Here is a 14,269-nt window from a genome sequence, read left to right as displayed (position 1 = left end):
CAGGCAGAAATGGAAATGATGGCAATGAAACTTTTTCAAAAGGTATCTGCAAAACATTAGCTTCAGCTAACATCCCTTTGATTAAATTGAATAATGTAAAATTTCGGACGTTTCTGGAAAAATATTCCGAACTAAAAGTTCCCGATTAATCAACAATAAAGAAAAACTACCTTGGCAGAGCTGATGAGGAGAGATAAGTTTAAAATTTAATTTCTCAAATTAGTTTGTGAGTCGACTGCAACCCCGCCCCCTGAATATTTGGAGCTCAATAAGACCTTATCAATTATTTAAAACTTTTGATTTATTAAACAAAAATTTTTAAAGCTGAAACATTAAATTCGGCCTGTAATGCTACAGAGTTCGATTTAGTTGTTTATGGTCAAGAAAGAAATTTTTTGCAGATCTTTTAAACTTGTCCTCCTCCCCCCCCCCCCCCTCCCCGCCAAACTGAGAACCCAGATTACACAACTGGTCTTCACTCGTTTTCAATAAAATACTTCTCTTCAGGTAAAACATGAAGTAATAGACGATATCGGCGACTCAAACTTGTCATCTGTAAATGAAACTACTGGCTTGTGTAGGAGATTTATTGCCAAGGTAGTCGTGAGAAAAATGTCGGGACATGAACGAGGAACAGAAAATTTCATTTCCTCCAGGATACTGAAAGAAACAAACCATTCAACGATGAACATTGTTGTTCGTGACGGATTAGGTGCTTTGTGGTCTGCTAAAGAAAATGAGGAAAAACTCTTGGTAATAGCTGGACATGCAGCAGCATATATGATTAAGGCTGCTAAAGCTTTGTATGTATTTTATCCTAAGACAGATCGTATGACCTGCCTAGCAGATACTCTTCATCGGTTGGCAGAAGAATTTCGAGCCAATTTTCCAGAAGTAAATGGGCCTATTTTTGTAAACTCCCATCCGCAATCATACGATTGGAAGAAAAACGGGATGCATCTGTCGTCTGCCCTTTCTCAAATAAGGGTTTATGATGCCGCCATCAACAGTGAAACTATTTATAGATATGATGCTCATTTAGCCCCAGAGCCAATCGTCACGAGATAGGGAACATGGATTGAAGCTGCTCTGCAATGCAGTAGTAATTTCTAAGATGGGGACAGGGGTGCTCGAAGTGACTAAAAAACATAAATGAAACAGCAAGTATTCCCGATGCAGGTAGTGTTTCCAAAGAAAAGAGTTTCCAGGGTAAAGCAGTGTTTCTTAAGACCTATTTTTGTAAATTCCCGACCGCAAATACATGTTCTGAAGAAAATGGGGTGTCTCTATCTTCTGCCCTGCAGGTATACGGAACAGTCGTCGCCGGGGACATACCAGGAGAAATAGAAAAGTGTCTTCGTAACAAAATTGAGAAAACTGAAGCACGGAATCCGGGTTTAATGTTTCTTCGGGATTTCAATAAAGTGCTACAAAGAGAATCTGAGAAAGAACTTATTGCTTATTCTGTAAGTGACATAGGCTCTTTTTTTTGTCTTGTGACTTCGTGTGAAGTAGAGAGCTCTTTCTCTTCGTTTAAAAACTTGTCGAATTGCAGAAGGAACTCGTTTCTTGCAGAAAACTGTGACAAATATTTTAGTGTTTGTTTTAATAAAAACAACTGATGCTAAAATAGATAGATAGATAGAGAGAGAGAGAGAGAGAGAGAGAGAGAAATAAATCTTAAGACAGAAAGGAATTAAAGACATCACCTGCCAGTTGGCGTTTATTTATATCGGGGCTAGCTGAAAATTTGTCCCGGACGGGGATATAAAATAATTATTAATTTTTTTAATGACTGCATTTAAGAATAACTTTATAATTTGATTACTTTATCAAGATAATGAATGTGAGAAAGTTTAATAATGTATTTTCTTCTTATTCATATTTTAATGTTTTTAGAGCGTAGTGCTTATTTGGCAGACTTTTAGTGCATAGGTGCATGTATATATTGTTACTTTTAGTGCACACAAATCAGAGGTCTAGTGATAAGTTTATTGGCATGGCCATTATTAGCAGCAAGTGTATAAACATACTTCTTATAAACTGAACGCCTTTTTTATGCTGCAATCTTTATTTGTTTACGGTCAAGACAAGATTCGCCTTTTACTTTAAGGCATCTTCAGCGGATTTACTCTGCAATAATACAGTTTTGCGTTTAGACGCAATCCTCATAGACCAGAAAACAGTTCACGCCATAATTATTACACTAATAAACTACTGCTTACAGTTATTTCTTTTTCCACCACAAATTCTTCTTCTGTGGCAGTCTCTTCATTTCAGAGTAGCGATTGCACTCTGCGTCCTGAGTTATTTGTTGGGTGTATTCCAATCCTGTCTTACCCGGCAAAATGAGCGTGCTGGTACGGTATGACTTGTACAGCATCATAAGTCTTGGCTCGTAGGAATGGTGGATGTTGCCAACCGCTAATACTGCGTCTGGTATCTTGTAGGGTCATGTGTGGCCTTCACTGAGGAAGTAAATTAGAATTCATCTACAGTGTTATGCGGAAACAGCCAAGCAACTAAATCACTACAGCAGAGCCAGGAATCACATTACAGTTCTGCTGGATTGATGGCCATCATCTGGATGCTGTCCTTGACAGGCTGTTGCTTTCTGCGAACAGGAAAATGGCAAGAGCAGCACGTATTCAGCAAGGTAACACTTCTGAGTATACTACCTTTTGTAGGAGTGTTGAGGAAGATATGTATTTCAGAGCATATTTTAATTATTTGTAGATACAGGCAATAAACCTGAGGTAATGGTAGGGCCTATACGTGCAAGTGGACTTCTAGGACAGCTGAACGTTAAACTTCAAGACAATCTTGAAGAAGTGGTTTTAGATTTTGTGTTTTACAGGTTTCAGCTCAGGCTTTAGGTGGAGTGAGATTTGGGCTGGTGGTTGTGCAGGAGTAGGGTTATTTTATGAAAGCATTTATTAACGACGTAAGTATTTTCACAAAAACACAATGACACCAGTGGAATGTTTGGCAAATAATAATAAAGCACCAATATTCCGCCCAGAGCTAATGCTTACACTAGTATAAACACGGGCATAACACAACACTAAAATAAATAATTTCATGAACAATACGTTATATACAGGCATGTGCAACTGGGTGAGCTTCAGCCCCTGTGATACAAAAGTGGGAACCAAACAGAAACAACAAAGGAGAAAGCAGAATATTCACACTCTCCATCCATACTGTATTAAAATTAGGCAGCGTATAAACACAGAACAATAAATGAACCTGTACTGCAAAAGACCTCCATCAGAAATTTACTACTGCCACACACAAAAGGGCTACCAATGCTACCTAGTCTACAGAAAACCGCAGAAACATAAAATTCAGAAAATATTTGTTGTACACTTATTCAGTGTGATTTCAAATCGAATACATAGCTGACTATTGTACAATGGTAAAAAAATGGAGGTAAAACACAATACAAAAATCACATACTTGGGCCCCTATGGTCATTCCACGTAATATCAAAACTCGTAAAGAATACGTCGTATTCAAAACAAGTACACCAGTTGCTGGCTGTCTTAACTGCACACAGTACCCGCCATACAGTACTCTCAATCTGTCAACACGTCAGCTGCCCACCAAACTCTGTGGACCACTGAAGCACACTCCTAGTGCTCCATATGTTACAGCAATGACCAAACCACTCTTCTCGATATCTGGTTGTGGTTGCCTTCTTCTCTGGCCACCGGGTGAAGACATGTACACCTTCCAGGTAGGCAATGTTCGTGACACTTTGACGATGCCCCGCATTGATCGTTGACTGCACGGACTGGCCTGATCCTCGGACACCACGTTCTAGCTTAACTTCCACCTCGTTTGCTGGCCACTAATCAACTACCTGGTTTGCTCCAACTGCGGTCCTCGATAACAACTTGAGCCTGGCACGTCGCACCCATAACAAGTTCGGACAGTTCCCCATGGCAGGACTGCCATTGCCCCAAGACTGGTCTGTTGCTAGCCACCACAGGTTCCTGCAGCGTCTGAAATAGTCGTGTTTGCTTTTTGATATGCCACTGACCAATTAATCCAAGCCTAGCCCGCCAGTACGGACAACCTCAGCCACCGCAATGACCCATGGGCCTGCCGACGTGCTGCAGTCTTGTCAGTCACTTGGACTACAGTGGCGGCACCTGCCTTAAGATGATTTCTTTGTTATCACTTTGTGCCGCTTTCTAACCTCTTCTGTGGGTTGCCGTCCCATCTAAGCTTGGTGTGGCGTTGCCTCAGCTCAGACGCCACCAACCACACCTTGTGGGCAAACTATAAGGACTGGAGCAGCATTGCCGTGGCCAGCTGCGTGGAAAGAAAGTAAACTGTGCCATGGAATGCTGTTTCAAAGCACAAACTTCAACCCAAAAAGCTGGCTTCCACCCCCGTCCCCCAGTAGAAGAGGTAAGCCAAACACTGACAACATCACCTCTTAACACGCGCTTAAAAAAAAAAATCATTGTGATGGCTATAAGATGCAGAATCTGGTCCAATTTACATTGCCCAGGGCAGCAACCGAGCAACACATCGTGACATTGTGGAAAGAAACCCTACCAGGTATCTCAACAATCTACTAGTATCTCACTTGGAACCTCAACTACGATTGCCAGAAGTGCCTATGCTGCTAGCACAACATACCAAACCATCCTGGTAACCAGCACACATGATCAGGCCAAAATGTTACAAATCACAGAGTAAACCCACACTGTCCTATTTGTAAATCGTATATTGTCTGCCTACTTTCTTCTTCCTATACTAACAGCAACATTAATCCTCTCTGTATACAGCATAACCCTAGCCTATAATGTTCACAAGAGAAGGTGACTCACTTTTAAAACACTGGCGTATTAGTTGTCACTTTTTTAAAAAAAATTCTGTGTTAGTTGTATCTCCATGAGGGCCAACATAATATTGTCGATGTCATGACTCACATCCATTCTCTCTCACTCACTTTTAAAACACTGGGGTATTAGTTGCCACTTTTTTTAAAAAAAATTCTGTGTTAGTTGTATCTCCATGAGGGCCAACATAATATTGTCGATGTCATGACTCACATCCATTCTCTCCCACTGTCGAGAGCACGGCCTTCCAAAGCTGCTGAGACAACTCCACCACAATGCTTGCAGAGACCTGCCTTGAAAGGCCACCTCATAGGCTAACTCATCCCAGCACAGCCATTTTTTGCCTGGTACCTGCCTAGCTGCCACACATGAAAAACCACAAGGTAAGCCACCATACTGGCTCAATGCATAACCACACTCTGCTACCAACTGTAGTGGCGGGATTTGGGCGGAATGGGGTTGCACTGGGTATTGAGCAGCTCTGGGTCATTTTACAGACATTTTCACAGGGCCACAATGACATCGGTGAATGTTTGGTCATTAACGTTAAATCAAGAGAGTTCTCCCCAGAGCTAACGCTTATGAAAAGATAAGCATAACACAATAATAAAATTTATAAAAAATTCCTAAGTAACACATATGTGTTTCAGCCCCTGTGACACACAAGTGTGCACCAGTCACGAACAGAAAAATACTCCGTCGGAACAGGCCTTGGAAGGCCCAACTGTACCGACCGGCCGCCGTGTCATCCTCAGCCCACAGGCGTCACTGGATGCGGATGTGGAAGGGCATGTGGTCAGCTTACCGCTCTCCCGGCCGTATGTCAGTTTTCGAGACCTGAGCCGCTACTCCACAATCAAGTAGCTCCTCAGTTTGCCTCACAAAGGCTGAGGGCACCCCGCTTGCCAACAGCGCTCGACAGACCAGATGGTCATCCATCCAAGTGCTAGCCCAACCCGACAGCGCTTAACTTCGGTGATCTGACGGGAACCGGTGTTACCACTGAGGCAAGGCCGTTGGCACCAAAAAGATAGGAAGCAGAATATTCACAGTGTCCGCCTATAGGACAGTACAATTGGGCGACCGTACAAACACAGTACAGTAAATGAGTAAAAGAGCAGTAGTACCTACAAGTACTTGTACTACCAAGAGTGTGCACCAGAAATTTACTACTGTTATGTGTAACAGGACAACCAAGGTTACCTAGTCCACAACAACAATAGTAACATAAAATTCAGAAAACTTGTAGCCATGTACAACAGTTAAACATGCACTCAGTTTCATGGGATAAGGTAAAAATATATATTATTGTGAGCTTCTGTGTACTCAGAACACTCTTTCGTCTTATAATAGGCACATATTTCCTAAAATAAAATGAGAGAAGTTGTTCACATCACTAATATGTAATTTAGCATTGGTATTTCCTGTTAAATGATAAATTCTATTTTTGCCTCTGTTCCTTCATCACCTTTCATACTCTTCAGTATTGTTGTTTGTTATTAATTTTACTTTATTTTGACTTAATTTAAATTGTGATTAGGACTGTAAAATTATTTTACCATAAGTACACAATCTCTGGTGTTGAGCATAATCCTTTGTTAATTTTGTTCTTCCTTGCACCTCACCTTCACACACACACACACACACACACACACACACACACACACACAAACACAAACACACGCCGTTTTTTTGAGGTTTAATGCAGTGTTAATGTTTTTCTAGTTTGTTACCAACATATTTATTTGCAGGATGAAATTTACACTCTGCGGTGGTGTGTGCACCGATATGAAACTTCCTGGCAGATTAAACGTGTGTAAGGGAGCGAGACTCGATCTCGGGACCTCTGTCTTTCGCCAGCAAGTGCTCTACCGACTGAGCTACCCAGGCACGACTCACGAGCCCACCACACAACTTTTATTCTTCTTGTTTCCACAACATCCTTTCTTCCAGGAGTGCTAGTTCTGCAAGGTTCGCAGGAGAACTTCTTTGAAGTTTGGAAGGCAAGAGACAAGGTACTGGCAGAATTAAAGCTGTGAGGAGCACTTGCTGGCGAAAGGCAGAGGTCCCGAGATCGACTTTCGCTCCCCTACACAACTTTAATCTGCCAGGAAGTTTGATATTTATTTACTATTTACCTTTAACAATTTCAATTACGTTATCTTTTGTCTGAGTTTGCATATCACTCTCGATGTGTAACATCGTTTTCAGCATTGTTCACTAGTATTGGATCTTCTTTCACAACGATATTGTAAGTCTGGTGATGGCCTTGTAGACCGAAAACTGATTAACGAAATGAATTAATACCTTATAACATTTACAATACTGTTTTTTCATTTATAAAAGAACAACAAAATATTGTATTTTAGTCATTAGAACAGCGAATAAATTTAGAAATTACCTTAGTATTTAAGCAATATTGCACAGTAAAGAAAAATGTTGTAAATAAAATATTCGTTGTGGACCAGTTACTCTGAGAGTCCCGCGCAGCACCCACAAAGTTGGAAATAAATTAAAATAAAGTCCCTAGGGGGTCGGCGCATTAGCCATCTGTTGATGGAGAAGGAATCGATCTCTGAACACTGTCGCCTTTGGTCTCCAAGAACCAACAGTACACCCCTGGATTACGTTGTCAAAGACGCAAGGAGAAACTGAAGAACCAAACTAACAAAACTGACACAAGAAGGAATTTATCATAAAAGGAAATAGTTGCTAATACGTAAAATTATGATCCTTAACACTAGAAATATATCAACTGAAACCTATATTTGAAGCACAGCCCTCTTTGTGTGCAGAATATGGACAATGGGGTGGACTGAGATGCAGCGATTGGAAGTCTTTCAAAGTTAGTGTTACGGAAAAATGTTGATGATAAGATAAGCTGATCGACTCAGCGAGAAAAATTAAAATAACATAATAATTCAGAAAGATGAAATTGTTGCGTATTATTGTGACTTCAGTCGCTACTGAAATCTGTGGTTAAATGGCTCGTGTACGACACGAATTGCAGCATCTGTTCGTTAAAAGGCAGATAACTGATATTGGAGGCTGCAGTTGCGAAGAAGTGTGGTAACAGATCGAAAGAGACAGAAATCGAGGATTGCGTTAACTGGCGTCGATAGCTGAACGAAGACAGACAGATGTGTCTGAGGACTACATAACCACGATATGCTTGTTATTTTTGTTTCTCAGATATATGTACGTTGCTACATATCCTTCGGTCATAAACTGAAGATAATCCACAAAGGCAATACCAGTGGCAGACGTTTCCTGCACGTGTTAACATCCCCAGAATATCTTCGATTAATTTTGTAACCGGTTTGGCATTATGTATGCCTGCTGTATACAGTTCATTAGTTTGTTAACAGGTGATCAAATGAATTATCAGGACTTTATGTCAATTATTCAGTTTCATTGATCGTTATTTCGTCTTCTCATTCACTTATAGCGTATCGCTACGTTTAAGAGTATTGTTACACAGTAAGTAAGTAATAAAAGAACTACAACACTGAATTAAAACTTCACCTAAAAGGCAACAGCATAATCTTCATAAAGGAACATATAAATTATGGAGCAGCAAACATGAGTTTAAGTTTTCAACATTTTAGAGTAAAATCGCAAAAAATTTCTTGGACAGTTGTATAGTAGCTATTTAACATGAATTTCTCAGCAAATGATTTGTTGCATTCAAGTGATAAGCCTATAACTACAGTTCTACGCCTAGGTCGTGAGGCAACACTAAAATATTGCTCAACATCAACAGAATTCTTATAAGAGCAAAATCGAATACGGTTCTTTCATATACCAAAATTCAACGAAATCCCGTTGCATCAAGTTAGATAAATTGCGGTGGAGATGCAGGATATCATTACAAGCAATGACGTCAACTCCACTTAACGCTCTCTTAATAGAAGCACGCGACTCGTCTTTTCAACTATGAAGACAAATACGTAAAGCAGTCATCAAGGCTGTTTTGAACACCACAGTTATTTACTGGGGACTATCCTGTAGGAGGTGGTGTGCCGTTACCTTCCTTCGACCTTTGAACCGACTCATCCAGCTGTTACAGGGAGTTCTACAGTTTAATGTGGCTTCAGAACCACAGTGCATCTCGGCATTTTCATATCAACAAACATTGCCACAGGTGAAACAAGCGATAAGTGACAGATAAATTCCTGGGATTGACAGACGTAAGTAGAATCAGATAAATGTTATTTAAACAAGATGTCATTTGATGGCAATCCGGTAATCATAAGCCTATCCTGATCCCTTTATGTGGTCGAAAATGACTCAGAAGGAACTGTATCATAATCAAAAGTTACAAAATAACTTAAAAATGAAAATTACTGTCACGAATTACGAATGCCATTGCGTACCATTTGCTTGCAAATGTAATAGTTCAGCCCAGAGAGGGAGACGGTTAATGTCCCCTTAAAGATGTACAGGGAGAGACACAATAAATGGTTACGTTATTGTACACTACTGACCATTAAAATTGCTACACCAAGAAGAAATGCAGATGATAAACGGGTATTCATTGGACAAATATATTATACTAGAACTGACATATTCATTTCACTCAATTTGGTTGCATAGATCCTGAGAAATCAGTACACAGAACAACCACCTCTGGCCGTAATAACGGCCTTGATACGCCTGGGTATTGAGTCAAACAGAGCATGGATCGCGTGTTCAGGTACAGCTGCCCATGCAGCTTCAACACGATACCACAGTTCAGCAAGAGTAGTGACTGGCGTATTGTGACGAGCCAGTTGCTCGGCCACCATTGACCAGACGTTTTCAGTTGGTGAGAGATCTGGAGAATGTGCTGGCCAGGGCAGCAGTCGAGCTTTTTCTGCATCCATAAAGGCCCGTACAGGACCTGCAACATGCGGTCGTGCATTATCCTGCTGAAATGTAGGGTTTCGCAGGGACCGAATGAAGGCTAGAGCCACGGGTCGTAACACATCTGAAATGTAACGTCCACTGTTCAAATTGCCGTCAGTGCGAACAAGAGGTGACCGAGGCGTGTAACCAATAGCACCTCATACCATCACGCCGGGTGATACGCCAGTATGGCGATGACGAATACACGCTTACAATGTGCGTTCACCGCGATGTCGCCAGACACGGATGCGACCATCATGATGCTGTAAACAGAACCTGGATTCATCCGAACAAATGACGTTTTGCCATTCGTGCACCCAGGCGCTCCTGTCTGTGATGCAGCGTCAAGGGTAACCGCAGCCATGGTCTCCGAGCTGATAGTGCATGCTCCTGCAAACGTCGTCGAACTGCTCGTGCAGATGGTTGTTGTCTTGCAAACGTCCCCATCTGTTGGCTCAGGGATCGAGACGTGGCTGCACGATCCGTTACAGCCATGCGGATAAGATGCCTGTCATCTCGACTGCTAGTGATACGAGGACGTTGGGATGCAGCGCGGCGTTCCGTATTACCCTCCTGAACCCACTGATTCCGTGTTCTGCTAACAGTAATTGGATCTCGACCAACGCGAGCAGCAATGTCGCGATACGATAAACCACAATTGCAATAGGCTGCAATCCGACCTTTTTCAAAGTCGGAAACGTGATGGTACGCATTTCTCCTCCTTACACGAGGCATCACAACAACGTTTCACCAGGCAACGCCGGTCTACTGCTGTTTGTGTATGAGAAACCGGTTGGAAACTTTCATCATGTCAGCACGTTGTAGGTGTCGCCACCGGCGCCAACCTTGTGTGAATGCTCTGAAAAGCTAATCATTTGCATAACGCACCACCTTCATCCTGTCGGTTAAATTTCGCGTCTGTAGCACTTCATCTTCGTGGTGTAGCAATTTTAATGGCAAGTAGTGTATTACATGGTACTGATGGATCCAAGAGAGTTTTTAATGACTACGTATTTTTACAGCAAAATTAGTTGCTATTGTTAAATTCAGACATTACTGATTCTATGTCTACAGTGAAGCTAATGAAAACAAAAACCTGAATGACATATGAGAGCCGGCCGAAGTGGCCACGCGGTTCTGGCGCTGCAATCTGGAACCGCGAGACCGCTACGGTCGCAGGTTCGAATCCTGCCTCGGGCATGGATGTGTGTGATGTCCTTAGGTTAGTTAGGTTTAACTAGTTCTAAGTTCTAGGGGACTAATGACCTCAGCAGTTGAGTCCCATAGTGCTCAGAGCCATTTGAACCATTTTTTTGACACATGAGACTGTTTACACCACAGTGCAGTGCATTCAGTGAAACAGGAAAGGGAAACTTACAGATACGACTCAAGTGATACAAGAAATAAGTGTGTTTACTTGTGAAGGAATCTGTAGTAACAGCGGCCGCTTTACAAACATAAAATCATCCGCCCTTTGCGAAGGAAGTACACACAAATTTATAGCGTCATAAGTGCCACATTAAACTCATTTACATGCAGCTGACATCAGTAATCCCTTCCCTTTCCTTTCCGTACCATCCCCCCCCCCTTCCACCTTTAATGTGTAAATTATACTCATTTGATAAGAAAGTTGGAAATTTCCAGTTAGTCGAGAAACAGTCACTAGACATTAACTGAAGACGAGATACTGTCGAAACGTCGCTTCCACAAAACCAACTACAGCAGAAAATAACGTCGCGAGCTTAATAAGGATGAGTCTAAACCGTAGAACCTGAAATGTATTCACAGTTGTGAATACAAGCAAACAATAGCTGTGTAAGGGAATGGCGACAATGAGAATTTGTGTCGGACCGGGACTCGAACCCAGATTTGACACTTTACGCAGGCGCTCTGCTTAACCGCTTTGGCTGTACGTGCACGACTTTACGGCCAGACTCAAACTTGTGTATGTCGTCATTTCTGCGTCACAAGCTGTACTCGCTCACATATTATGTAATTCCCGTACAGGGTAGGACATTTTAATTGAAAGTCGCTGCCTGTATCGGCGGATGAATGCGATATTGCAATGCCTTTATTGTTAAGAAGAACGGCCATGCATGGGTGTCCTCAAATTCATAAATAGTCGCATTGTATTAACGTGGAATCAAGGCAGAAGACAACTTTGAGATAGTGTGACTACTGTTTATTATTTATTCTAGCGTGTCTACGTGTACATCACTGTGTTCACAATTGAGTATGATTCTCCTGCAAGTACAATTTGAAATTATCGTCAACATTGCTGGAGTATTGTCAATAAATGCACGTCGAATAGCATCCTTAAGTTCGCCGACTGCCTCGCAACGTGTGGCAGAAACCTTCCATTCAGTGAACTCCCATAATGCATTTCGCAAGTTGGTGGCCCATTACTTCGGGGCGGCCAGTACTAGATGAAGGTAAATAGTCAGAATCACGTCCAGTCCATTTATTAGAAAGTACCTCATTCAGCTATTCTCGAATGGCAATAGTATAACGTTCTGGTGCTCCATCCTGCTGCAACCATACATGACTGAGAAGTCCCCATCTGAAAGATGTGGAATAAACCAGTCACGCAGCATGCTGAGAAATGAAATGTGATGCACAGCATCGTCGAACAAATATGGATCTCCGAAGTGGGTGCAGACATTGCTGCTCAGATGGGGACATGTGGTGTCTTGTGTTCAAGTTCTTCATAAAAATGTTGGTTTTTTCTCTGCTCCAGAAATAAACGTTTCTCCCTTTTGTATTGCGATACGTTGCACACTCGTCCGAGAGAAAAACACTTTCCCCCTTGAAGAAAAAGTTTTACAGACGTCGAATATGCGCCCACAAGCCTGATGACATTGTTGCTTGGCATCGTCATTCAGTTCGTTTACAAATGAAGATTCAGATGTTTTCGTAATGTCGAGTGTGGAACTTTTAATTTCCGTGACCGCCTACGAATTGACTGTTTTGGAGAACGTTCGACAGACAATCCAGCTTCCAGACACGTTTCCAGTTGTGTTGCTGATCGTCCTGAGTGAGCTTGTCTTCCACGCATCCAACTGCAAAGAGCTTTACCTTACACCGTAAAACTGTTGGATTTGGTGGGGAGCGTTTCTGAAACCTTACTGTTAGATCATGCTAAATATCTCTCATTGATTTTGCTGTATGGGGTCGTTCGTGAGCTCACGATCCGTTTCTTCATAGTGCAAGTGGACTCATCAGCCATGATTTACATGTACATCAGCACCTGGAACAATAAGAAATAACAATTCGTTAATGTCTATGTAATACATACGGAGTAATGAGACTTTGTGATCACTGTGTAGGAAGACGGAATCTCCGTGACCATCCGCACGTATTGTTTGCAAATTCTTGTGTAGGAATAAAACAGGTTACGTTTCACACGAATGGTTTTTCCTGAATCCGTACTGATTCTTTGAAACTTCTTTTCCTCCAGGAATATCATTATGTTTCAGTTTAGAATACGTTATAGGCTCCTACTACATCGGACGTCAGCGATAAATGTCTATAATATTGTGCTTCAAACTTTTTCACATTTATTGTGAACAGCAGCAACCTGCTCACTTTTCAAGTTACACGGACTAATGCAAAACGTTACGAAGCCACACATCACACCGGTAAATGCGAAACGACGCTTCGCTTGGTGTAAGGAGCGTAAACATTGGACGACTGAACAGTGGAAAAACGTTCTGTGGAGTGACGAATCACGGTACACAATGTGGCGATCCGATGTCAGGGTGTGGGTATGGCGAATGCCCGTTAAACGTCATCTGCCAGCGTGTGTAATGCCAGCAGTAAAATTCGGAGGCGATGATGTTATGGTGTGGTCGTGTTTTTAATGGAGGGGCTTGCACTCCTTGTTGTTTTTCGTGGCACTATCACAGCACAGGCCTCCATTGATGTTTTAAGCACCTTCTTGCTTATCACTGTTGAAGAGCAGTTCAGAGATGGCGATTGCATCTTTCAACACGATCGAGCACCTGTTCATAATGCACGGCCTGTGGCGAAGTGGTTACGCGTCAATAACATACCTGTAGTGGACTGGCCTGCATAGAGTCCTGACCTGAATCCTATAGCACACCTTTGGGATGTTTTGGAACACCGACTTCGTGCCAGGCCTTACCGACCGACATCGATAACTCTTCTCAGTGCAGCACTCCGTGAAGAATTCCCCAAGAAACCTTCCAGCACCTGAATGAACGTATGCCTGCGAGCGTGGAAGCTGTCATCAAAGCTAAGGGTGGGCCAACACCATATAATACCGTATTGAATTCCAGCATTACCGACAGAGGGTGCCACGAACTTTTAAGTCATTTTCAGCTAGGTGTCCGGATACACATAGTGTGTGTCCTACGTAATGCGATTCATCGTATTGAATACAATTCTTGTACAATTCTCGAATTATTCAGTCCATACTTTCATACAAACCGGTTGCATTTTAGCCGCTGAGCTTCAGGCGTGTCGCATAGCTTCTGTGGCGCTTGAAGCCTCAAAACGACGGTGTA

The 14,269-nt window shown here is 42.1% G+C and overlaps 1 pseudogene; it reads right to left on the bottom strand.

The window, feature by feature from the left end:
• Positions 1-5,759: 5,759 nt before the first annotated feature.
• LOC126238580 (5S ribosomal RNA) lies at positions 5,760-5,877 on the bottom strand (annotated as a pseudogene).
• Positions 5,878-14,269: the final 8,392 nt, after the last annotated feature.

This window comes from Schistocerca nitens, chromosome 2 (assembly GCF_023898315.1).
Source record: "Schistocerca nitens isolate TAMUIC-IGC-003100 chromosome 2, iqSchNite1.1, whole genome shotgun sequence".
In the NCBI taxonomy this organism is placed as follows: Eukaryota; Metazoa; Arthropoda; class Insecta; order Orthoptera; family Acrididae; genus Schistocerca; species Schistocerca nitens.
This window is presented reverse-complemented; position numbering and strand designations above follow the sequence as displayed.